Source organism: Stegodyphus dumicola, chromosome X2 (genome assembly GCF_044657685.1).
Source record: "Stegodyphus dumicola isolate Sdum_Otavi_A_Nest chromosome X2, ASM4465768v1".
NCBI lineage: Eukaryota > Metazoa > Arthropoda > Arachnida > Araneae > Eresidae > Stegodyphus > Stegodyphus dumicola.
In genome coordinates, this window is record NC_140781.1 from 33,641,415 (window position 1) to 33,669,379 (window position 27,965).

Sequence of the window (27,965 nt, forward strand, 5' to 3'; positions counted from 1 at the left end):
TACAGATATAAAATTGTAAGTAAAATTGTAAAAATATAAAGAAAGTTCCTTTTCATGTATGAAATTCAGCAGAGCCAAAGGAAGGTAAAATTTGATGTTTAGAGATAATTAAGAGAAGTTTAGAAGCAAAAGAAATTATCACAGTCTTAATTGGAAATAAAGAAGCATATGTTTCAGCAAATGAAGAATTTCATGTCTCATAAGTAATTATTTAAAACTGGTAGGCAACAAAAATTAGCTAAGACAAAGTAGGCTGCTGTATTAAAACTTTATTTATATCGAAAGGAATCTTTTTTTAAGGGATTTTCAAAAAAAGTTATAATTAAAAATAAATAAATAAATGAATAATAAATTCAAAGTATTCCAAAGGGAGTAAAAATCTTTTACATGAAACGAAATGATGAAGACGACTTTTTCCTTCTTGTTTCCCCATTGATACGCTTGGTTGAAAACTGCAAAAAAAACCTGCCCTTCCATTTTTACCAAATAAAGAATCCTAATTTGGACTTAGTAAGATGACATTGATTAGACTTCTTATTGGCGATGAAGCTCCGTTTAATCGGCAAAAGTAAAGAAGTATGGAAAATTTGAGCAAACTATTAAGTTTGCTGATATTGACAAACATATTATTAATATATTATAAGTATTGATTTAGTCTGTGAAAAATCTTGTACAAATTCCGTTTTTTTCTTCAGAATCAATAAAGGTTTCAAGTTTGATTTTAAAACAAGAGTGTTAGTTATTTTTGATAAATATAAACATAACTTCCAGCGTTATGCATTTAGTGTGTTTGTTACCAGCAATGTGTAAAAGCCTGCATTCTATCGAATATTCAGGTATTTTAAAGAATGCCGAAAATTGGCCGGCAATTTATGAAACTATTAATATTTTATACATTTCCTAGGCATTCCGTAGAATGCCACATGACAAACCAGCGAAGTATGAAATGCATCTCTGATTCGTACATCTTCCAGCTTTACATCTACGAAATTAACTTGTGTTAAGTGCGTTTCCTTTCAGAGATTTCTTCTCGGCAGTAAAAGCAGAGTATCTGCTACAAACTTCTTCGGTTCTTCATTGGCCATATTCTGCCGCTAGAATTGTAATTCTGCTTACGTCCATCGCTTGCCGTTGCTACTGTTGATTAGCCACTGTCGTTTGTTACTACCACCTGCTTATCATCATCGTTAGAAATGTTCAAATTTTTTGAGCACGAAGATCCATTTATATATTGCATTCTTCACAGCTAGACAGCAAGTAATGTTATGGAAGTTTGATTTATTGGTATCACCCATATCAGCTGCGCTTCATTCTGGCACTGAAATACCCATTAGCTTTTGTACCTATAAATGAAAAGTACAAGAACAGCTATTTATGCAGAATTATACATGAATTTCTCAAAAAGATGCAAATGGAAATCCTAGTAAAGATTTCATAACTAAAACTTATTTGCTGGTATAAAAACAAAAGAAACTAGAGAATTCATGAAGCAGATCATTAAAGGTAGGAAGAACAACAATGCAAATAAAATAACTTTTGCAGTTCCCTAACCTGTTTCTATCACATTGATTCAAGGAAAAACTTTCATTGGCTCTAGTAACTGAAGTAATTCTGGGGATTTACGCGTACTAAAATTATATTTAAATAATTTTTAGCTAATATAATTACAGGACAATAGTAAGCCACCGTCCTCAGTAGACAGAAGCAATGTCGCAGTAAAGAGTATATGTTTAGTGGTTTAAGGTAAAATACATAAAAGAAATCCAAGATATTTTTGTAAAGGTGTAGGGTTTATATTTATTTTAACTAACATTTATTTTAAGTTTAAACAATCTTTCCTGTCAAGCCTTACTTCTCCCTGGAACTGCCAATGCCAGAATATGTAAATTTTAGTAGAACGCGCAAGGATTCAAATTATCAGCGGAAGTATTCTGATTTAAATAGAAGGAAACGAGTTCGGTGTGATATTCTTACATCACGAGCGCGGAGGTAGTTAGCGAGAAATTGAAGAACCCCGCGTTTCGGCCTATGTGCTTGGCGGGAAGTAGTGTTAATCGTTCAAGTGAGCTTCAAGTCTGCTGAATTAGCAGCGGTATTGTAAAACGCGGTGAGTTAGTTATTTTAGAGAGCCTCGTAGTTAGAGTCTTGTCTTTTGTTTCTTTTCAGGTTATTATTTTTATTTGACTGCCGACTTGGCACCGTCTGTAAGCGTCAAGAGGACGCAATTGTAATTTATTACGTTGAATAAAAAGGGACTTAAACCCTTTACAAGACTCTGTGTTTTATACAGTTTTCACAGTCACCTCTTGGTTGCGTGCAAGTTGGAGGCGCGCAACGTTATATTGGCGCCCGAACAATTATCGAACTGAAATGGCCGAAAATTGGATGGAAGCCGCTGGACAACACCAAGAAATGACAACTCAGTTGGAAGGATTTGGATACCTGGTCCAGACTTTGAGAGCGTCAATCAAGCCAAACGTCTATTTCGACGGAAAAAATTCGGTGTCGGTATTTCTCGAAGGTCTAGAAAACCACTTTCAGCTCTACCCTGTGCCTGAAAGACAAAAAGTTGCCATCGCCACATCAGCACTAAGAGGACAGGCCGCGCTATGGTGGAAAAATATAGGTAAATTTTTATTAGGGGAATTTGCAAGCCAGACATATACATTTGAAAATTTCAAAAAATCGTTAGTAAAGGCCTTCCCCATAGTGAAAGATCGCGCACGGCTGGAAGCCGAACTATATAGTTTCTATCAACGGGATACAGCACAATTGACGGACTTTATTTTACGAAAAATCAAGCTAACGGATATGCTGTATGGAAAGAAACCCGATGCGGAGATAATTGAAATAATATTACCAAGATTGTTACCCGCTGTCCAAGACTACTTTGAAATTAGAAACCCAAGCACATTGCAGGAACTTTTCGAATTGGCGGTGAAGTTTCAAAATCGCAGAATAGCGGAAAAAGCGAGAGGGGAAACATATTCTCAAAGTACCCGAAGGAAGGAGGAAACCAGAAATGGAAATCGCTCTTATGGGGGAAAGAACTATCAAGCTAACGCATCGAAACTCGAAGGTCAAGGCCCAAAAAGAAAATTTGAAAATAAACATCCGCGTACCCAGAAGACACAGATTGAAAAGAAAGCTTTAAACGAGTAGAGGGGCCTGTGAAAGGGAGGGTCCAGACCCCGGAAGTTTTAAAAAAACCCTCAAATAGACATTTAAACACGGTCATCGTAAAAAACTCACAGCTACCAATTATACAAGTCCTGGTTGGCGATGTACCAGTAGAAGCCCTCATCGATACAGGAGCAGAAGGAAATTTTATGAGTGAAAATTTCTTCAAAAAGAATTTTTATAGGATACGATTATTTAAAACCAGAAATACGGAAATTATAGCGGCGCAAGGAAAAACATGTCACTGCATCGGGAAATTATCATTAAACTTACAGGTAAAAGAGGAAAATCTCAAGGTATTAATTTTTGTGGTGAAAGACCTGCAACACTCTCTTATTTTAGGTATGGACTTTTTAAGGGCCGCGAGGGCCAAATTAAATTTTCAAGATAGTTCCGTGGTGTTGGAGATGGACCAGAGGGTGGTGGAACCTGTGGAGACACCGCAATTGGACCTTAGCCATCTGAATGACCATGAAAGGAAAGCAATACAGCAAGTGGTGAGTAATTTTTCTCATTTATTTTCAGAAAAACCAGGAAACTGCCAAATAGTCACGCACAAGATTCAATTAAATGCCGAAAAACCTTGTAGGACTAAACCTTATCGGTATGACAAACAAAAAGACGTAATCATCGAAGAACATATTCAGGAGATGTTAAAAAATAAAATAATAACGCCCATAAATAGTGAGTACGCGAGTCCAGTCGTACTATGTAGGAAAAAGAACGAGTTTCCTCCTTCGGATAAAAGGGCTTGGAGGTTTGCTATTGATTACAGAAAACTAAATAGTATTACCAAATTTCCAGTTTACCCTTTGCCGGTTATAGACGAGATCATTAGACAGATCAAATCGACAAGATATATGTCTACTTTGGACTTAACGTCTGGCTACTATCAAATAGCTAAGAGACCCGAAGATATACATAAAACTGCGTTTATAACAAAATCGGGCACTTATGCATTTTTACGCATGCCCTTTGGGTTGTGTGGGGCCCCATCAACATTCCAGAGAGCTATGGACATTGTTCTAAAGCCTGTCCTAGGAAAATCAACTTTAATTTATCTAGATGATATAATTATAACGAGTAGTACGTTGGAACAACACATTAATGACCTCGAACAAGTTTTTAAATTATTAAAAGAGGCCGGTCTTACAATTAACGCCTCAAAATGCAAGTTTGCAACTAAAGAACTTAAATATCTCGGTTATAAAATTTCGCAAAAGGGTATAGAAACGCAAGATTCAAAAATAAAAGCTATTAAGAATTTCCCACCGCCCAACACCGCCAAGAAACTTTCTTCTTTCCTTGGATTATGTTCTTACTATCGATCTTTCATAAAAGATTTCGCTAATATTGTTGAACCACTCTTAGTAATCAAAAGAAAAAGGGCTAAATTTACGTGGACAGCGGAAGCTAACACAGCTTTTGAAAGATTAAAAGAAGCGCTTATTAATGCCCCTGTTTTAAAATTCCCTGAGGGGGACGAAAACCTGGAAATTGCAGCAGATGCGTCAGACTATGCGGTGGGTGCGGTTCTTATGCAAAATAACCATCCGCTGGCATTTTTTAGTAAAACATTGAATCAGACACAAAGGAATTATACAGCTACAGAAAGAGAAACATTAGCCGTATTAATGGCTGTACACAAATTTCGAGTTTATTTCGGCAAATCGCCAGTAACAGTCTTTTCGGATCATGCGGCTGTTGGTAGACTTTACTCGGGAAAAAACCTAACGCCCAGGTTAATAAGATGGGCTTTAAAACTCCAAGAATATAATATCACAATAAAATATAAACCGGGCAAGGAAAACAATGTAGCTGACGCACTTTCTCGTATAAAACTGGACGATGAAGGAAATGAACTTAAATGCGTTGTGTTGACTTCAAAAATTTTAGATTCTAGAGATACGGTTATTACTGAACTGAAAGCTGATCCTGAATTTGGAAATATCTATGCTTATTTGAAAGACCCCGAAAGCTTTGAGCATACAGATATCGATGCGATAAGAAATAGAGCAAAAAACTATGAAATAATAGATAATTTATTATTCTATACGAAAACAACAAACGAAAATCTTGAGTATAAGCCAGTCATCCCAGCCTCGCTTCGATTAAGCATTTTGAAGGAGTTGCACGAAGAAAAAACAGCGGGCCACCTCGGGGTCAGAAAGACTATAAAAAGGGTACGCGAGGCGGTATATTTCCCGCAATTATACAAAATATTAACGACGTATGTCAGGTCCTGCAATCAATGTCAGTTAATAAATGATATTAATTACAGCCCGGCCGGGTACTTAAATAGCATTCGCGCTACATTTCCGAATGAAATTTTAGGCATAGATCTCCTTGGTCCCTTCCCCCAGAGCGAGTTAAATAAAAATCGTTTTCATTTAGTAATAGTAGATCATTTTTCAAAATGGATAGAAATTGTTCCTCTTAAACGCGCGTCAGCCAAAACAGTCGCAGATGCATTCTTACACAGATACATTTTAAAATACGGTGCACCGATAAAAGTCATTAGCGATAACGGAAAACAATTCATTAGTCAAATATTTGAAAACATATGCAATGGACTTGGCATACGCCATATCAAAATGGTTCCGTATAGACCACAGGCTAACATAGCAGAAAGAGTTAAAAAAACATAGTAAAAATAATTCGCAGTTACATGAGCACACATCACAAGCGCTGGGATGGCTACATAAATGAATTAGCTAATGCTTTAAGAACGGCACATCATGATACTACGGGAAAAACTCCAGCAGAATTATTTTTAGGCAGAAAGTTAATTACGCCTTTAGATAAATTATTCTTTGTGCAACAAAGAGAGCAGGAGTTTAAACAAAAAGATGTGCAAAAGCTCATTGATCAGGCGCTTAAAACCTCGGATACGGGAAGAAATAGGCAGAAACTATATTACGATAGAAAACGCCGTGAAGCAGATTTTAAAGTTGGGGATAAAGTATTGAAGCGGAAATTTTCTTTATCAAGTGCCCCAGACAATTTTATGGCAAAGCTAGCTCCAAAGTTTGAAGGCCCCTATGTAATTCAGGAAATCAAAGGAGTAGTCTTATATCTTAAGAACGAGAGAGGGGAAATCTGTAAAGCAAGTCCCGACCAGGTGAAAAAATACTATAATCCAAATGATTTTGAAATCCTGAAAAGTTTCTTGCAGGACTCAAGTCTAAACGAAATAGAAGGTCCAGAGACTACAACAACTATTCCACCACCCAAGAAACAGAGAACTGAAGAGAGACCTAGCACTTCTACAATCCGGACGTCGGTATCAAAAAGAAAAAATAATTTTCAAACTCCAGCGTTTAAGAAAAACAAAAATACAGATGCACCGGGTAAAGAAACCGTGGTAAAGAGAAAAACACCACCTACAAAGGATAGCAGGAGAAATTACACATCAAGGAGAACGCGCACACGGCCACAGAGTCAGGTGCCAGCAAGGCCGCCGTTCCGGAAACTGAAACGCCAACAGGAGGCACAAAAATACGAGGAACAGAAGAAATTCAAGAAGGACTCCAGACCGGAGGACGTCAAGACCAGCCGTCCCAGGGAGAAACGGAAAGGCCAACAACCAGACGATTACTCCGTCAAGAGGCCAGCATGTAGAGGACGCAAAAGAAAAAGCAACGTGGAAGACACTCGGAGGGCAGTAAGGAGAAGATTAACATCCATGAAACCTCTAACTTGGGACCAATTCTGCCAAAAACGAATGACGGAGTTTCAAGCATCGAAAACTCAAAGATAAGTTAAAACCTTCTATAATTTTTTTTTTCTCTTTTGTTCCGAAATGTTATGCATAAGTACGAAGTTCTATGTTTTGACGAAAGTCAATATGTCTCGGTTGAGACTTAGTTTTGTTTTACTTTATTTAGCTAAGGCAAAAGTATTATTTTCTTTAAGTGTAAAAGCTAAAAACAAGCATTTTCTGTTGGTCGAAAGACTAATTCTGTTATGTTAAAGCCAAAATTTGGCCGAAGATAAAAATAACTTCGTATTCTTGTATTAATAAGAATTTTACTTTCACTGCCGCCAGCTTGGCGAAGAATGAGTAAAGTAAAAATTTATTTTCTCTTATTCATTTTATGGTAAATTGTAAAAAGCATATGTATTAAAATTTTGTAAATGTATGTAAATACTTGAATGTTATGTAAAAGTAGAATTTAGTCTAGAAGCATAAAATTGTAGATGCTAAAAGTGAATGCTTAAAAGCAATGAAGTCAAAATTTAAGTATTAAACTGTAAAGTCATGCTTTAGAGCGAAAGCCTGCATGTTTAAAGATGAATGAGGGGGAAGTTAGAATGAATGTGTTTTGTAGGGTTCTCCACCTACATTTGAATTTTTAAGACTATTAAAGTAGCTCATTGAGTTGTAGAATGTCGAGTAAGGTGTGTCTATTTGGTCGTTGAATTCTAACAAATCATGGTGGTTAGGGGAAGTGTTGTAAGACTAAAACACGAATATTCCCGTTTGACACCACACACGGTGGAGAACCAGGGTAAAGTTAAATTAATGCTTGAAAAATTGAATGAATGTGAAGTAAGCAATAACTAAGAAAAACGAATCGTTTAAAAACAAAAATTTATTGTGTCAAGAAAGTGTAAATTATAATGTATGTAGAAAGATACTGATACTTATTCCTTCCAGATGCTGGAAGGAAAGACCAAGATTGATTGATGAAGTCCAGGAAAAGTTGCTGTAAGAACAGAGCTTTATAACGAGCAACAGAATTTTAGTATATAAATTGTTACATAAGATTTTTTTTTGTGTAAACGAGGTTCTCGCCAATTAGTTCAGAATTAGAGAAACTTACAACAGGTCGTTTGTAGGACCTGCTTCCAAGTTTTCCAAATTCTGGCAGCGGCAAATGTAGGGTTTATATTTATTTTAACTAACATTTATTTTAAGTTTAAACTATCTTTCCTGTCAAGCCTTACTTTCCCCTGGAACTGCCAATGCCAGAATATGTAAATTTGAGTAGAACGCGCAAGGATTCAAATTATCAGCGGAAGTATTCTGATTTAAATAGAAGGAAACGAGTTCGGTGTGATATTCTTACTTAGCGAGCGCGGAGGTAGTTAGCGAGAATTTGAAGGACCCCGCGTTTCGGCCTATGTGCTTGGCGGGAAGTAGTGTTAATCGTTCCAGTGAGCTTCAAGTCTGCTGAATTAGCAGCGGTATTGTAAAACGCGGTGAGTTAGTTATTTTAGAGAGCCTCGTAGTTAGAATCTTGTCTTTAGTTTCTTTTCAGGTTATTATTTTTATTTGACTGCCGAGTTGGCACCGTCTGTAAGCGTCAAGAGGACGCAATTGTAATTTATTACGTTGAATAAAAAGGGACTTAAACCCTTTACAAGACTCTGTGTTTTATACAGCTTTCACAGTCACCTCTTGGTTGCGTGCAAGTTGGAGGCGCGCAACGTTATAAGTGAATAATTAAAAACTGGCGAATTTATGTTTACTGGTTTTATTATGTTACCGTTAAATAAATCAATATTAAGTAGACAGCGTTAAGTAATATAAAAAAAATTAAATGTTATGATATGGGTACTTATGTTATAGAACTATTTCATATGCACGTATATATAATTGCCTTGTTCTCAGGGGAAAGGAAAAAAAACTGTTAAGATCTATCAAAGTAGGTATTAAAGCTACTTCTAAGAGGAGGGTATTCATAAAAGGGAACAATTTAACTTCTTCGCAGTAATTCGATTTATCTTTATAAGAATTAATCCGAAATTAACTCCTATCACAGAATATTTTAAACTAGTTTGTAGATGTATAATAGGCAGCTCGAAAAACGTTTATTAAATCAATTCTTCAGAATGAATGTTCTAAATATCTTACTCTAACAAGAAATTCTCATAGACAGTGTATCAGGACTGGTATTCCTCTTTACTTGCCTTGGAAACATGAACTGTCCTGACTCGAAACAGGGAGCTTACTAAAGCTATGTTCAATAAATTGTGAAGTAGACAATACACACAGGAAGGGTATACGAAACCCTTTATTTTTCTATCTTTACAGAGATTTCCGGACTTCGGAATACAGAGACCAACCACTTGTGGTCTGAACGTAAGAATATAAAAATATTAACTAAAACTCTAACTAAACTAACTTTGGATTAATATACAAGTGCCTACTTTAAGATTGGCCGTTAATTAACAAAAAGCCGTATGTAGTACAGAGAGCTGCTAAAACTACGATACGTTTGAACTATCAATAGGATTAAACCTCTGGCCTTGAAGGCAACCAGGAAACGAGTAAAACTACTATGGCAAGTGACCTGCTTCTAATAACTCCTTCCTCTCTCTTGCTTGGCAAAAAGCCACAACTTGGCGTTAGCAAGACAAATTTGCATAAATAAGTTAAAAGCTTTTAATTCTGGCCGGAAGTAGAAAATAAGAAGTGATAGTAAAGATTTAAAATAAAATAAACGTTAGTAAAATTTAGGATCCTTACAAGTGTACCATTAAGAAATACCTTAAGTAACTAAATACTTATCTTAGATATCGGAAAGAGACAGAGTATTTTTATACAAGCAAAATTATTCCGTTATTATTTTTACGAAACTATCTTCTTAACATCGTTGTAAACATCGACATCCTAGCAAATAATCAATAAGATTACCATTTACCAGCATTCGCTAACAGCGTAAGAGATATTGCTAAATGCTGCGCCAGGGTAATAAGGGATAACAAGATTATGTTGCATTAAAAGTGCAAGGTAACTTCATTATTCATTTTTCTGTTGCGGGAGTGAGGTTTACAGAAAAAAATGTTTCTTAGATATTAAGAGTAAAAACATTAGCAGAAAATTTGTATAACGTTTCGTTTACAGGATATGGAAAAACACAGGATAAATTTCTTTTTATTACTACAATATTTGATACTTATTAAGTAAATATAACTCGGAGCCCATCAGTCTTTGCTTGACTCAATGCTTTAATGATAGTTCTATTATCCAGACAAAAGCGTCATTTGTCAATTTACTGCTCACGGTCTAACACCTCGCCCGGTGACAGCAAAACTCCCATCAGATTCATCAGTAGTATCGCGCAACACATCAGTTCTTTTACGTCCGAGAGCGGAGCAGATGATTAAGCACCCGTGACATTTGGTATGCGATCTTCCATGACAAAATATCTGTTTGGAGATTGCTGTCTTTAATTATTCAGATGCGCTTCTCGTCCCCTAAAAGAAGGCAATTTTTTTTTATACGCTTCAGTACTCGCTTGATGTTTTCCTTTTCGGATCATTACTTATTTATCTTCTTTAGGTGGTTTTGAATTGGTAACAAATTTGCATTCTGTTTAAAGAAGGATTCGAGCGATAATAGCGAATGCGAGTGATATTTATAATGAATAATGACTAAGAAACATATTTTTTTTCGAATTGTCTTTACTGCTTTTGTAAAGCTCAAGCTATCTGACGATTGAGTTGATGATCAAAGACAACTGAAGTCTACATAAATATTGAGAAAATATCGTTGCAGCTAGTAAATACTTTTTATTTTTTAATAGTTAATAATAGTTAATAGGATTAAGGGTTTTTAATACGACTGAGAGTCTGAATATCTGCTGCTGGTCACAACGTTATGTCCTTACCTCAGATTGATGTTTAATCAGAATGAGGAAATAGCAGTATTTAAGTTGTTAAACATATATTAATGTTTTGGACAGCGAGCAGCAGCAGACTGGAAATTAACTCAAAAGTTGACAAAATATTGAATCTACAGTTGGTATAAAATAAATTAATAAATCAGAAAGAAAGCAGCGCATAATTATTTATTTACTTGAGTCTGTCGACTACATAGCCTGTAGTCATCGTCAGTTTAGAGTTTCAAATAAATTTCGGGCTTGAAGAGCTCATTGTATTTCTATGCCAATGATATCATTGAAACCTCCCAAATGATCGACATCGCCATCTGCCCTGTTGTAATTTTCGTTACCAGCGCTTGAAACCATAAGCCTGATAATTAGTTTTTTGTGCTCTTTTTGTTTCGTTGTAAAGTTAATCCAACATTGGAATCCACATCTGTGAGAAGATGTTACAAGTATTTCCTTCGTGGCTTTCAGCAAGTTCCGAATCGAATGCTTAGGAAAATAGGACAAAAAGAATAATGAACAACGTTTTCATTGATCACAACAGTAAAAGCTGTGAATAGACAGGGAACGTAACACAAAGCCAATAAATTGTTTTTGACTCTCCGGTTAGAGTTACTGAGCCAGCTTAGAGCATATTTAAATTGTGCAGTCTTTAGCTACTATTTCACCTCTTAACTTAAATATGACTGTTCCTTTAGTTGCTTCTGGTTGATTTTGATAACAAATGCGTCTATTAGTTAAAGTCTTCTTAAATAAAAAAAGTTGTTTAAACCTTTTCAAGTCTTAGTAGTTACTTTCAGACATAGTGATAATTTGTTTCACGTCTGTTAAGGGTTTTGGACCAACACCAGTTCCTCATCAAGTAAAACCTCGTATGTTTTACTTTATTGACGAATTTACAGTTGAAATTTATAGTTTGTTGCTGTTTCCCTGCAATGCGAAGTACAATAATTATTTATTTTTCATTAATATTATGTTAGCATCCTATCTCCGTTATGGATTTTGAAATTTTCTACGAACAAAAACCAAGTTTTCATCGTCAGAGCTCTCAAAGAAAGAGCGCACATTTCATGTTATTTTGAACACTGTAAAATAAATTAGTATTAATTCTCTTAGGCTACGCCTCAGCGAACGCTGTCACGCTTGAAACCTTTTCTTTAAACAGCACCTGCTGATGGAAGACGTTCTGCAAGTTTTTTTGAAGTTTTTTCTGCGTGACATAAACGAAGAAAGTAACATGAATGGGAAATACATTACATTTTATTCTCTTGGTGTTTGCCTAATTGCATCTACAAGAATATCAGTGTTACTTTACTTCCGTAGAGCAATTATCCTAATATCTTGAGAAGACTTGCATATTTCTTCCTCACGATCACGTTTATGCGAATCATATCTGAGAAACGATGGAATAGCAAACAGTACGAATACTAACACAATCTTTAGTTCAGATACGTGTGTACATATATATGTAAGAAACGAAAACTGAATGGTGTGTGTGTGATTATGGCAAAGCCTCGAGGGCTATCTGCCTAAGGGTAGGAATGCCTTCGTGGAGGACTTTCTAAGGGAAACTGGCTCGTATACACGTTACACATGGGGAAAACCACGAAAACGCCCATGCAGCCAGCCCGTTCGCGGGATTCGAACCTCGGACCGAACTACCAGTGTTCAGCGACTTTACCGCTCGGCCGCTGGTGGGCCCGAAAACTGAATGGAATGCAAGCGAGAGGGGATATAATATGGAGAAAAATTTAGCAAATGAATTAACACAAAAACCAAGAAAATGAAAAACATAGATTATTATGAAGCGAAACAAAATCTCAATAAATAAATAAATACATAAAGTACTGATAACCTAGTGCAATTCAATAACGAATAAAGCAGTAAATAAAAAATAGTAATTAATCTGAAAGAAAAGATGATATAAGTAAATCTTCACCAAAAATAATTTTTATGCAGCTTCAAAAGGAAAAGTGTTTTTTTATATTGATTAATAAAGCATATAGTTTAAGTTAGGCATTATTCCTGAAAGCAGAGAAAGGTGAAATTACGGTAAACTGGACAACGATAATAAGAGTAATACGACTGCAAATGACAATAAAAGTACCTTTCAAATTAAGCGGGAAAAAAGGAGCCAAATAAAATATTAATACATAAGGCACAACTATATCGGTGTATTTTCACGTATGTGCATGCATTCTTATAATATAAGTATGTACATTTAAGACACCTGTTTAAATGTTTGTCCTTTTAATTTTAGATTGACAACGCTGCCAAATCTAGAGATGGAAAAGCAAGAACTAATAACAAGAAGGTAATTGTGCGGTGTTGATTCATAAACGTGTGCAAGGCCTGCGAATTAAAAAGTTACAGTTTTTAGCTTGGCAACAAGCAAAATAAGCGAAAAATTTAGCTTACGAAGTTTCACAGTGTTTCTTTTCAGTACTGAAATGTATCGATATAAGAGTTTTCAGACGTAGACAGATCATAAAAATAGGCTGTCATTACGCAAATTTCGCCCTTACCAATGAAATATTCGAAAGAAAAGGCAAGGAAAAGTAATAACTTATACACTTAGCTTTAGTTTATTTATAATTATCCTGTTTGCAATAATCCTGCTTGCATTTGTAATATCCCGTTAATGTTGCAAAAGACTTACAAACAAGCACAAATTATCTAACCTTTAGATTATTTTGAAAGTATAAAACAAGGGTCGGTAAAATGTCATGATAATCCTGTTTTATTTTTCCAGCACTTCCGTTAAATAAGCTGGAAAAAAAAAAAAAACCCACAAATAATGAGTATCCTTATATGGTTCTGCTTCAGGCCGAGGCTATTGTGGAATATGCATACCTACAAACCAGCGCCATCATTGAAATTTGACATCATTGAACATCATTGAAGACATCATTGAAATTTGTGGACTGTTTCAGAATCTTGTATCATTTTGCCCAGAAATACTTCATCATTCGACGAGACATTTACGTAGTAATCGTCTCTTTTAAGATTTCAAGTTCCTGTTGAATCTCAGATATTTGTTCGCAAACAAGATCAAAGATAACATACGTTTTACTTTTTAAACTAACCAAGTTGTTCATAGAATACTTTTATTTGGCGTGAAAGAATTTGCATTAGACATTCACTTTCAGTCAACAGATTATAAAAATAGGCTGATAAAAAACTAAAATCTGAAAGCTTATGCTATTATATAGGTTCAATTTATATTTTAATAAAAGCATTATAAGAGTGATGTTGCCTATTTCGTAATTTTTATCTTAAAACTTTCTTGTAGCTCCTATTTCTTCCGTCAGACATCACAACTATGCATAGTAGTTTGACTTGAAATACTGAGAGAATTTGTAGTAGAGAAAGAGAGAGAGAAAGATGCGGAATCCCCCAGGCAGCTGTTAGTCCTTCTGTAGATTCTGTTTTCCACTAGTATGCCGATATACGTGTGGCGGGCGTTTTTGAATTTGTTAGCTAATAAGGATAGAAGCCGCGATAACAGGTGTCGGATTAGTTAGGAACTGAAATTATGTGTTGTATTACACAGATTCAAAGATTTGTAATTTCTAAGACTTCGCAAATAATGGCGGACAATGTTTGCTAAATTTTGATTGAATCTACAATGCGTAGATTTAATAAACCTTATAGTTAAGTTTTACATCCTCTTCGTGTTCTTTGAATTTTAGATTTCCAGTTAAAGGTTAAAACAAGAATTCGTTGAAAGTCTAAGAAACTTTAACAAGCCTAATTAATAGCAAAAGGTTTAACCGTACAATTTAAGAATATAACTGTTGGGTATACTTCATTATTTGTTTTGTTACTGCTATCATATTTTATTATTGAAGCTATTTTACACATCAAGAAATAACAATAAATTTACAGACTTATTGCTTATTGCAAACTGTGAAGATAGATACTGATACATTTTATGCATGCTTTCACTAAATGCATTATTTGACAGAATATATCAGAAGTCTACTAGCAGCTCTTATATCATATTATGTAAGTGGAAAATTTACGCTTCTTTCCTCGGAAACATAGCCAGTCTGAGGCTATATCAGAAATATACCCTCAGAAATATAAACTATTATATATATTACATAATTAAAGGGAAATATATATATAATTATATATATTATTAAAGGGATTATATATATATATAATTAAAGAGGAATACGCCTATTAAAATATATATATATATATATAGATATATATATATATCTATATATATTAAATATAAAATTAAAGGGGAATATATATATAAATATACTATTAGAATATATAATTAAACTATTAAAATATATAATTAAAGGGGAATATATATATAATTAAAAGGGAATACGCCTATTAAAATTAAAATACATATGAGAAAAAAACTGTTAAGCGTTATATTTTAGTTGTAAAGTAGTAACTTAGCACAAACCGCAGGCTATCAAAAGTGGCCTTGTTTTTTTAAACATTTAGCTTTCGAAATGTACTTCTAATAAGGAAGTTTATAGAGTTTGACTTGCTTTGGTAGCATAAACTTGACTCAGACTCCTATCAGAAGTAAAATAAGTTATCGCTGTATCTGAAACTAACCACAAAGGTCTTTGAAATGTTTCAAATAACCTTTTTATTTAAACAAACATGAATATAAATGCACTACTCTTGCTAACAGGATCGACCACCACTTGTGGCGATGTAATTAAAATAACAGTCAAATTAAATTAAAAAGTAGGTTATTAGTCAAGTACTACGCAATTAAATTTAAATCGAAGTTGGCTCAAAACTCTAACCGGTGTCACAAATTAAATGTCGGCAGCAAATAACGAAAACCTGAATAATCTGAAACAAACTTCACTGAGATGGCAGAATTAAGGTAAACTGGCCTCAAGAGGCAAAACCACGCTCCGTTCTACAATCTAAAAACCTCAGCTTAAATACTCCCTAACTCATTTGCATTTCTGGCTAAGAAACGGAACGGAGAAATTATAGTAATGGCTGAAATTATATATAAATGGTTAATGCAAAATAATAGTAACGTTATAAGATTTTCAGTATAACATAGAAAATATTATGAAAACAGTTTTGTCTCCATGAGTGACAGAGCACACTAAATGTGAATTATAACATTTTTGTATGTTCTCGTAAAGCGGTCTCCCAGCAGCTACGTGTGTGAAGTCGCTGAACACTGGTGGTTCTCTGTGGGATCGAATCTCGGCGAATGAGCAGGTTGCATGGTTGGTTTTCATAATTTTTCCTATGTGTAACATGGATATGAGCCAAATTCCCTTAGAAAGTCCTCTACGAAGGCATTCCTTCCCTTACACAGATAGCTATCGAATGCTTTTGCGATAATCAAAATAAACGAAACCTCGTGAAGCAAGACATCTAATTAGTAAAATATTCATTGCTCTGTAATAACTAAAAACAATCGCTTGTTCTTACGTAGAAATATGTACGATCAACGTTTTTATGTCACAAAATACAAATTTAATAACGAGTACTGCTTTTCCAGTATGAGATCGCTAATCACAGAAATGAATTATGTTTGTTTTGCAGTTTTTTTCCCTTAAAAACGGTTGAGAAATCAGAAATTTTCCCCTCTGACAGGAAATGAAAAGTTAGTAATTGCGTTTTTAAATATCTCCGATGAATATTTTGCTGACTGAACTTCTTGCTAGCAAAAGACCAAGCTATTATTCAGACATATTCTGTTAAAGGAAATAAATTATCTACATTAGTGCAACGAGCATTTTTATTGCTTATATAAAAGAAGCTTCCAAAACTCTATTATCATTGCCTGAAAGACTGCTTTTTGGTACATATTTCTAACCGATTCTATACTTTCATTTTAAAAATTAACAACTTTGCATATGCCATTAAAAGATTTACATCTGTTATTAGCTTGAATCTTTAATGGATTTACATATCTCTTACTAGTTCATCAAATTTATTTTGAAGTGTAACATGCCCTGCTAGAAGCGAGGAGGACAAATTTTCTACCAGATCCTGCTCCACCTAACATACTTAGTTCATTACCTAGAAGTTCGTTATTCCTAACTTGCCACGCTATTAGATAGAGCATAGTGGAAATTTTCAAAGATAATTAAATATTAAGATACCAAATTAAGATACTTAACAAAATGTTTGATTCCTTGTAGGCAGAAATTTAAAAAAAAAATATTTTAATCTTTCAACTTTCTTCATGTTACTCAGAAGAGTTGCAAGTAGTATAAAAGTTTGGTAAACTTAAAACCAATTTCTTAAAAGCCACGCCGCGTGAACTTACGACATGGATAAGGTATTCGAAAAAAAAAAAAAAAATAAAGGATTTATTTCCTTAAATATTGATTCTAGCCACGTACTTCTATTCAGAAAGTTTCTCAAAATAAAGTAGAGAACTTTATGGAAGTAGATTCAACAAATGCGGCAGAACGGCTCTGAAAATACGAAATCCAATAATAACATTTATCCTTTAGTACGTCTAGCATGAAAAAAGCGTTAAGAAGGTATGCGTAACTTGTTAAACTTATTTAAAAAGCCTATGGGTAACTTCTTAGAATGCAAAATGGTTGCACAAAGTATTTTTACCTTTTTAAACAGTTCAAAGAGAATTAAAACTAAAATACTTAAACTTTCAATATAAAACTTTTCCCCCTCTGAAAATTGCGAATGATGGAAAATACTTTGTGTGCTGATTTGATTTTCGTTCACCATTCAAATGTATCTAATTATTGCAAATTCTTATATCAAATTCAGCAAACAGTTTTTTTTTTTTACATGCATAAGCCATATGAAAGGCAGGCAGATAAGAATTTCAAGTTTTCTGCTTGTATAAGTGTTTATCGGTATACTGCTTAGGCAAGATAACTAGTTTTTATTGCTTAAACTTGCTGAGGTATTAGACTTAATATTTATTTTTTTATTATGCAGGAATTTTGCTTGTTTTAGATATTTTAATTCTTAACAAAGATAATAATCAATTCTATGTTAGATATGAGCGACCATAAAAAGTATTTGAAAACTATAGGGGGAACAAAATAGGAAAAAGATGAAGATAAAATATTTAGGAAGTAGTCAAATCGCAGGTCTGGGATGACTTTTAGCTGCAGCTAAAATTTTTACTTTAGCGCTAACAAAATTTATAACAATTGAGTGCTTTCCCCTTTTGGTTCTCTAAGCTTAAAATGAAATATGATTTTTTCCGCCGCTTGCGATTGGTGTTAGTACCCGCAGCCAGAATCTGATGCATAAATCTATTTGCTGTTTTGAATTACTAATTTTTTTTTTCTGAAAGCACTATAGTTTTTTTTTAAAGTGAAGGAAAGCGAGAAAAGAAATATAAAATTTCGCTACAAAATACTAGATACTATTTTAATCATATTTAAGTTAGAAATAATCCTAGTCCTTTCCATTTCCTTAAAAATCGCCCACGAGCAAAGGATATCCAGAAGATCAGCATTTGGGAAAATTTCAAAAGTAGAATCCACATTTATAATACACAGTTATATGTAGTCAGGTCCGAGTTTGGCCTAGCACACATATATGCTAGAGATATTTCACTGCTCCTGTCAATGCGAATCTTAAACGAGTTCTTTAAAACAACCCGACATACGGGAACCTGATAGCATGCTTTATGACGGTACCATATAATTTGCAGGCATACAAGTCGACAAAAATATTTTTTGTCGTTTGTGAACATTTTTATGACGACTATCTTCTTAAAGCCACTAAAACATATTTTCGAGGACGCAAATAATACCGATACTGGACATCACTTCTCTCTAAGATGATCACCTCCACAGAAAACCCAAATCCTCTGGAATAGTGAGTGGTTGTCTTACAGAGGTTGACAACACACCTGTATCCAGATTAAAAAAATTGTTCACGGTGTCAAGCGAAAGTAGTATGCATCCATAAATTTACAATTGCTATCGTCTTACTTTCTCATTTTCTGGTTCACTGATAATATCAGTTAATTGAAAACTTTCAAACAATTCTTTTCTGTAGCTAACAGCCTATTTTATGTTGTTGTTGTTACCATTCTCAGTTACCTGACAATGGTCAACACAAGCCCACCGTATTCATTGTCGCAAAGAGTCAAATGAGCTTGTCGTTGGCAAGAGCATTCATCACCATATAGGTGACAGCCCGACTTTAGTTCAGTTCAGCCCCCCAGCTTTAAGAAAGAGCATCCCGTGGGACGGTTCAAAGGGTCTCCCACCCCTACCACCAGCCTCTAAAGAGGGCTTTCGGATCGCCGCATATATTTAGAGTGCCCCCATGCCGCACAGAATCTATACATTTACAAACGTCCATGCCTTCTCCGGGATTCGAACCCGACAGTTCCTTACGGTAGTCAGAGTCACTAACCACTATTCCAGTTGGGCCGCAGCCTATTTTATAAAAATCTATATTATTCATTCATGCGTCATTGTATAAGGCATTTCACCCACCTTCTTGATGTGCCTTCGTGGTGTAGTGGTTCTGCACGCTGGGCCGATATTGCAGAGGTCCGTGGTTCGATTCCCGGCGATGGCGTTTGCTAATTTTTCATTTCTCCGGCGTTACCAATTAACCTAATGTCTCTACAATTGACATTTTTTAGGTATATTTTTCATATGTAATTTCAGAAAACTCTTATTATCTGATGGTTTACTAATTGCACTGTCGGAAAATTTTCAATACTGCAAATATATTTGAAAATGATAACATAAAGCTATTTTTGCGAGCTGTTTAATGTACTCTCCTCTCTATAGGATGACCATCTCTGAAAGTGAGCAGTATTTTTGAGAACATAGACAAACATCGGTATTGAACAAGAAACATGAAAAAAGAACAATGCCCTTGCTTGGACTTGAATTCCGGACCTTTCGACTGTTAGCCGAGCGTTATTTTGAATTACACCGCGAAGGAACGTGGTAAGGATGGAGAAAAACCTTTCAGTCTCCCCCAATCAAATAGCAATTTGGGAGGAGGGGACCAGGTCGCAAATACTGCCGGTGATCAATCTCAAATCCTAATGACTCTACAAGTGGTGCCCGCGCTACTTGTAGAGTCATTAGGCGTATCGAAATAGGAAACATGAAAAATATACAATGCCTTCGCCGGGGCTCGTACTCGGAACTTTTCTATTGCTAGCCAAACTCAACTAAATACATTAATAGTTTCATTTATATTCATTTAAAACTACTGTAAAAGTTTACTGAAAATATCAGTTTTTGGGTAGAATATAATTGCTATATTCTGTCACTATCAACTAAGCAAATGGAAGGAGCAGTTTCATCCAATAAACATTAAACCGTGTATTTTGTTTTCATATCATTAGAATTATCATATATTTATCAATTAGACTTTTAAGACTTCCTTTAATTGTGATCTGAGAAGCCATAAGGCTGACTCTTTCATCTTAACAGATAATTATTAATTAAGTTATTTCAAATCATATTAGCTGTTTCAAATCATATTGGCAGTTTCATTTACAATTAAACTTAATGACTGAGATGCGCAGGAGACAAGGAAGTCTTTCGGATTTTAATTATTTTTCTTATTATTCAAACCAATATGCTCACCTTTTATCATGCCTTTTCCTTATTATTTCGAACATTTAATTCATAATGGTCTAACAGTTCACTTAGATAATTAAATTTTTCCCTGCAGTGTCTAGAACTAGATAAAAATCCAAGAAAGAGTTCTCAGACTGCAATACTAGGAATGTTAATATTTATAATTAACTAGAAACTGTTATAGCATGTAAAGTATTGTCAAGGTCTACAGAAAAATAATTTGCTCTCTTTGAAAATGACTAGTTTTTTGATTTTATGTCATTTGTTAAAATGGATGTAACTTAGGTTTTTAAAAACAGGGGTTAAGTAGTGAGCTATAGGGAATTTAAGCGAGTTGAGGCTACTTTACGTTTATTTATTTTCAGGGATATCAAGGTCATTCTACTGTTGAATCCTTCTCTATTTCAGTAGAGAAAACACTTTCGCCCGTGTTTGTAGACTGCAATTCGTCTAATGCAAAACGACTAACACATATAAAACGACATTATTTCTAACTGTGAACACTACAGCTCCAGTGCCGGATTTAGCATTTTTCCTAGGTGAGGCAAAAACTTAAAACTGCCGCTCTCACATATCTTCCTTTAAGATTCCCTAACAAATTTTAAATTTTTTAATAAAGATAGAAATGGGTAGGGTTTGAGATAAAACGTAAAATCCATTTTATAGTAAGAAATTTTTTAGCGTCATTTTTGTTATAAAAGAAATAGACATAACAAATTGTTTAGTTTCTTTACTTATGGCAAAGCACAAGGGGGCTACCTGCCTGAGAGGAGAGATGTCTTCGCCGAGGTCTTTCCAAGAATAATTGGCTTCCATGCAAGTTACGCATGAATGAAGGAAACGCCCATGCAGCTAGCAAATTCGCCGGAATTCTAACCCCCGACCGAACCACCAGTGTTCAGACTTTACCACTCAGCCGCTGGTGGCCCGGTATACATACCAAAAGTTACATAGGTAAAAAACCCGTGCGAACCCTCCTAATGCAGTTTCCTCTCTGGTGCAATGAAATAATCAAATTTACATTTTCCCTGAAATATGCATTTTTTCAATATTTGCAGCAATAATTACTTATACTAATAAATGATACTAATCGAAAACGATTCAATACTAAACACTAAAATAGTTCAGAACAGTACAAAAAGGGGAATCACACATTATTAAATAATAAAAAAATTCATTTAAACAAATATAAGCAAATTACAAATCACTAATTCAAAGGATTGAATAATTTTACACCAATTTCTTTATACTAGCAGTAATTTTAACCTAAAACGTTAAACATTAATTTCACAATAACGCCTTTATGTAAACTACTCAAAAACTCTCTTATTGTTCTCACACAGCCCGATAACATAATAAATATTTACATATTCACGCTATTTTTGCACTGTAATAATCAAATTTACATTTTCCCTGAAATATGCATTTTTCAATATTTGCAGCAATAATTACTTATACTTATAAATGATACTAATCGAAAACTATTCAATGCTAAACACTAAAATAGTTCAGCACAGTACAAAAATGGGAATCACACATTATTACATAATACAAAAATTCATTTAAACAAATATAAGCAAATTACAAATCACTATTTCAAAGGATTGAATAATTTTACACCAATTTCTTTATAATAGCAGTAATTTTAACCTAACACGTTAAACATTCATTTCACAATAACGCCTATATGTAAACTACTCAAAAACTCTCTTATTGTTCTCACACAGCCCGATAACATAATAAATATTTACATATTCACACTATTTTTGCACTGTAATAATCAAATTTACATTTTCTCTGAAATACGCAGTTTTGCAATATTTGCTCCAATAACTAGCCAAACTAATGGAAAATGATTCAGTACTAAATACTAAAGCAGTTCAACATAGTACAAAAATTAGAAATGATACATTACTAATTAATAGCTGAAACAAATATATACAAGTTACATATCACGAATGCAATGGATTCAATAATTAACATACCAATTTCCCTGAATTAACACTAATTTTAACCTAGCACTATTACATACTATTACATAGATTATTGCTATTACATAAAGACGTTACAGTGAAATTTCATTTCACTGTAACGTCTTTATGTAAGCTACTCAAGAACTGTACTATCGTCCTCACATAACCCGATAACATTATAAATATATACATATTCACACGCTCTTGGTCGGTATGGTATGGCAAAGCACCCGAAGGATATCTGCCCCAGCCAACTTGTTCGCCTGCAATTGAACCTAGCGTACAGCGGTCTTCAATTCGGTCAATAATAGGAGCAAATTTTTAAGATAAACTGGCTCGTATTCATGTTACATATGAGGAAAAATCACAAAAACTGTCATGCAGCCAAATCGTTCTCTTAAATTTGAAACTTTGGTCAAATTGTAGAGACATTAGGTATTTTTTGGAAGCAGGTAAGATGAAAAATGAGCAATCGCCTTCGCCGGGAATCGAACCACGGACCTCTGGAATACCGGCCCAGCGTGCAGAACCACTACACTGCGAAGACACGCTAGGAAAGTGGGAGAAATACCTTATGAAATTACCAAATGTTTAATGACTTTACCGCTTGATTGTTGGTGATCCCACAGTTCTTGAAATTAGGCTTATGAGATCCTGTGTGTTGAACAATATATTAAAGAAGATAGAAGGTACAATATTAGTAAACGCAAAATTATGCTGAATATAGATTTACATGTCTGGTAAATGAGTTATATTTATCTCTGTGCCATCATGAAAATTATATCACAAAAATATCAAGGAAGAAGAAAATGTAATCTAAATATTAGGAGCATTTGCTATTAATTCTAGTATGGCTGAAAATTTTATAAAAATTGTAAATGACCTATAGTAATCACGTTAACTTGTTGCATTATAAATAGCGAAAGTTAGAGATATTATTAGCATAACTCAGCGTCATTTCTCTAAAAAAAATTTTTATTGAAACCTACATTGAAAAATAACATGCATACTAACGATTAGTCAACATGAAGACGTTAAAAACATCTTCTGATAACTAGTGTTATGATGCAGAAGTTTCTAAAAATTATTATTTAAATATAAATTATCATTTAAATATAAATTGCATGAATACAATACAACAATGTACAAATTCTAATATATAGCATAAAGAAGTATATGACGCAAGTTTAAAAAGAAATAGGTGAACAAGAAATTAAAAATTTTAAGCGATGAATATAAGGAAGTTAGAAATTTGTTGTTTAATTATCAAAACGTTTCATCAATCAATCAAACAAATCACTATTTCAAAGGATTGAATAATTTTACACCAATTTCTTTATAATAGCAGTAATTTTAACCTAACACGTTAAACATTCATTTCACAATAACGCCTATATGTAAACTACTCAAAAATTATTAATTAAAAAAAACTCATAATTATTAATTAAATGTGTATTATAATTTGCACATTTAATTTTTAAATTAAATCTGGAGAATGTCAACATTCACATAGTCGCTTGGTGTATGTCCGAAATATTTTCCAAATACTCTTATTTCTGACTTACACCGGTCAATGTCGACATTCAACATGTACTAATTGTGAATGTTGAACATATAAGAATATTATATTTTCTTCTCTGTAATTCAGTCGCGAAAAAACGCACTTGAGACTTAAAATAAGAACTTAAGAACATAAGAACTTAAAACACACAGTACATTCAAAATGAGAAAGTAAAATAATAGAAGTTAAAAACTGACTTAATTATACAGTACGTTCTAAATCAGAAAATAAAAATAAAGTAATAAAACACTTACTAAATTATGTGATTCAAATCTTATTAATTGCAACAACTTAAACTATTATGACACTTTATGACCTTTCTTTTCGACCTACACCAGAGCATATCTGTGATTGTCGACATACACCGGTGAAGGCCCGAATGTATAAGAATGTAATGCAATATTCGATCTTTCACCGACGTATTTGGTGAATGTTGACATTCTCCGGTGAAAGTCGACATTGTCCAATTTCGGTCTTTCACAGTAACATATACATCAAATTTGACATATATATTTATAAAAGCTTTAACTACACTTAACAACATCTTTCCGCTTTAAATAAAGCCGATATATGTGGTATTACGTATATTAAAGAACATTAATTTATGTGTCTTCTGAATACTGGCATTGAACACATGTTGAAATATATGAATTTATTTTGCATCTTCATAACATACGCATGTTTTGAGACTTTGATGCTCAATATATTATGCATATATAATGAGTCTGTATTAGTTATTTGGTGTTTTTGGTAGAGACGTTTGTAAATTATTTATAAATACATACTTTAATTTCAAGTTAATATTTTTCAGGTGACGAGAATAATTCATCAGTAGCAATTCAGTTATTTTTCAGCACTGCTTTATCACAGAGACGACTGGAACTGAAGTCTGCTTTTACTCCCCCCCCTCTTTCTTTCATAAGACTCATAAGTTAAAAAAAAATAATACTTAAAACTGAAGGTATTCATCAAACACTCGTATGAATGCACAAATCTCAAGTAATGCTAGCAACATCATACACTTATTAAAGAAAGTGTATGAAGGTTTCCAGCAAATGAGGTGCTCTACTTCTTTCCCAGACTTTTATAAGTCACAACTCCATTCAATTCGGTTTTAATTTTTTTTTCTGGTTTCGCTTTCCTTTGGGATATTTGGAAAGTCTGAACATCTATCACAATCGGAAACATATTTTAGATAATTAATTTTTGTGTTTAACAATTTTTATAAATTTTAGATAATTTCTAATTGTTTTATTCGAATTTACAGATTTTCAGAATTATCTTTTTGAAAATTCGGGCATCATTTGCAAAAATTAAAAAACAAACATACGGCTGTAATCGTTCTTATTGTACGCTAAAAAAGCTTCTTCTTCTTCTTCTTCTTCTTTTTTTTAAGGGGGCTATACAAACTAAAATTTCTTGATATTTTATAAAAAAAAAACTGAGTCATTTTGCATAAACATAATTTGAATAAATTTTAAAGATAAATATATTAGTTTTAATCAGCGTTTCATAATTAATGTTCATACAGTTCAGAAATGTTATAAATACAACGTAAAAAGCCAGTACACTGAATGAACGTATAGTAAACTGAACTGTACTAAATGAACGCTTAGTTGTAAACATTTAAATTACATTAACTAAATAAGATGTTTTACTGAAATGTTTATTGACAGAGGCAGTTTTCTTCTTTTCAGGAGTAAACTCTTACTGAAGTGAAATACATATTATTTTTGCTTCCTCATAATGCATTTCAGATTATTTTCTTTCATAGGCTCCATAGAGCATAGTTTAAAATTTATAAAGAAACATCTCTTATAATTAACACAATACTATTTTAGGACATACTAATCTTCTTTTTCTGAACTCATCTGCTTTCATTCCTATTTTGTCCGCCGAAACTTCATTATTCTCTCTTAATTTGAAATGTATATATATTGTTTATAGGAACTAAAGTGTTTCTTTACGTCATCGTATTTTTATCACCTTCTGAATAAGTTAAAAAAAATTATTCCCTATTCTGTTAGTTTGATCTGGCAGATCTTCTGTTTACTCTTTTGCCCGTACTCTAACTAACAAACTAACGGATTTCGCTCAGACTGTATATTATATTTTATTAGGTTTACTAATCTCTAAGTATCTAAGTATCTAATCTCTTTTCTAAATTTTTTTCTTTGCATTGCGAAGTTTTAATGTTTGAATTTCCGTGACAGATAGGTCCCTTTCTTTTCGGAAAGCATCGTAACAGCTGACAGCCATTTCTCTCCTCTTCCCGAATATCTCGATTCCTATTCTGGCATGATCGTCTCTGGACATTTTCTACTTATCTGTCATTAACGATTCGTATTAAGATTAGAAGGAAAAGTGAATGAATTTGTAGTGGTATTTACTTTTGCAGTCCGTGCGCATGGATAAAGTCCTCTCATCATGGATTTGAATATCGACTCTTTCCGTTCTTGCTCTAGCTCATCTAGGGAAGAACGCTAGGGGTGACCGCGTCCAGCCAATGAATGGCGTCGTATGACGTCACGTGACGCCATCATCTCCCCCGCCGCGACACGTCCGTGAAGCTGCAGTTTCCGTAGGGGGATCACAAGCTGCGTTTCAGAATAAAGCTATAGACCCACTCGGCGACACAACATCCAAGTGACTGACTCCTCAGGTACCGTTTTCCCTTTTTGTATTTACTAATTTTTTCCCTGTTTCTTTACTGAAGCGGCTCAGGCCGTCAGGGAAAAAAGCAGGGATGGTGATTTTATATCTTTCTCTAGCCGCTAGCGAGTAAAATATTTTCACTTCCGTGTATCTTTAAATCCTCTTGAATCCGGCGATTTTAATCTCGATGTATCGTACGGATCGTGATGGTTTGACCTTCACCTTTTATATACTGTTACCCTCAATCTAATGAACTAGAGAAGGCAATTAAAATAGTTTAGGACCATAAATCTTCAGATAAAAAGAGAATTTGCAATTTCTTTTTTTAAATCCGATAAAATATGAACGACGGAATTCCGAGAGCTGATAAGTACCTTTTCTTTCATTAATATGATTTTAAAATTAGTTAACCAAAGTAAAAATATTTGAAAAATTTTATTGTGTCGAACTGCTTATTTATGACATTTGATACTGATATTTAATTACAGTTTCAATTGTTTTTGTTTATGTGAAAAAATGTAATGAAAATAGCAGTTCGAGGGAGAAAGAATGCGTGAGAGAGTACGATGGGATGCTGTGTTTTCTTGGGAGTTTATCAATACATACGGAGAGCAACTCAAAGAAAACATTTTTATTTTTTCACGTAACGAATGAAACTTTAAACACAAAGTGATTTTTCACACAAATTGAATTAAATACATTTCTTATTTTACCCGCAATTTTTGTTACGAATTTATCTCTTATTCATTTACATGTAGGCTTTTTGTAAATTTATTCGTCAATATGCATCTGTTTTCTTTGCCGGCCTGTATGTGTGTATGTGCTTTTAGCGCATAAACGTGTTAAAGAATTAAAAACTGTAGTACTTCATAGTACGTTGGATGCTAAAAGTGATCACAAATTTTTACGAACAAAATAAGTCATTTAATTATTAATAAAATTGTGGCAGATAAATCAGCATGGCGCTTCTACTTGAGCGAAACTATATTCGTACTGAATATCTCCTTAAGTACATAGGTGATGAGAACTCACATAAAAGTTACAGAGCATAAGTGTTCGTGTGGCTATAATAAGATTCATATTTTAATAATTTACACTGTTTCAGGAAATAATGAAGTATATCTTGGTATAAATTTCAATTAACCTAACCCTTACTTTATAGATAATTTTCAAAAACAATGAACAGAAATTGATTTTGTTTTGAGATGTATTGAAAGTAGCAAACACTTAAGACGCGTTCTTGAAGTATAAATTTTCAATCGATCCGTAGAATATGTCTGAAATATAAAGCTAGATTACTCATGTATATAGAATAATAAAGAATAAATGCAGGCTACCAAAAAAATCACTATCGCTTCTACTTGTCATGACGTGACATGACTTGACATACAGCATTTGACTATATATATAGATATTCCCA

The 27,965-nt window shown here is 33.7% G+C and overlaps 1 protein-coding gene and 1 long non-coding RNA gene across 2 annotated transcripts in view; one reads left to right on the top strand and one right to left on the bottom strand.

The window, feature by feature from the left end:
• Window positions 1-249: 249 nt before the first annotated feature.
• On the bottom strand, window positions 250-26,415 carry LOC146992723 (uncharacterized). Its single transcript, XR_015039228.1, has 2 exons — window positions 26,281-26,415; window positions 250-1,343 (listed from the first exon to the last, which is right to left on the bottom strand). It is a non-coding gene; the product is annotated as an uncharacterized LOC146992723 (long non-coding RNA).
• A 4-nt stretch (window positions 26,416-26,419) lies between these two features.
• Window positions 26,420-27,965, top strand: part of LOC118183110 (ubiquitin-conjugating enzyme E2Q-like protein 1) — a 113,103-nt gene continuing 111,557 nt past the window's right edge. The window contains exon 1 of the mRNA XM_035352538.2: window positions 26,420-26,552. The gene's annotated coding sequence lies outside the window, so the exon portion shown is untranslated. The remainder of the gene's footprint in view (window positions 26,553-27,965) is intronic.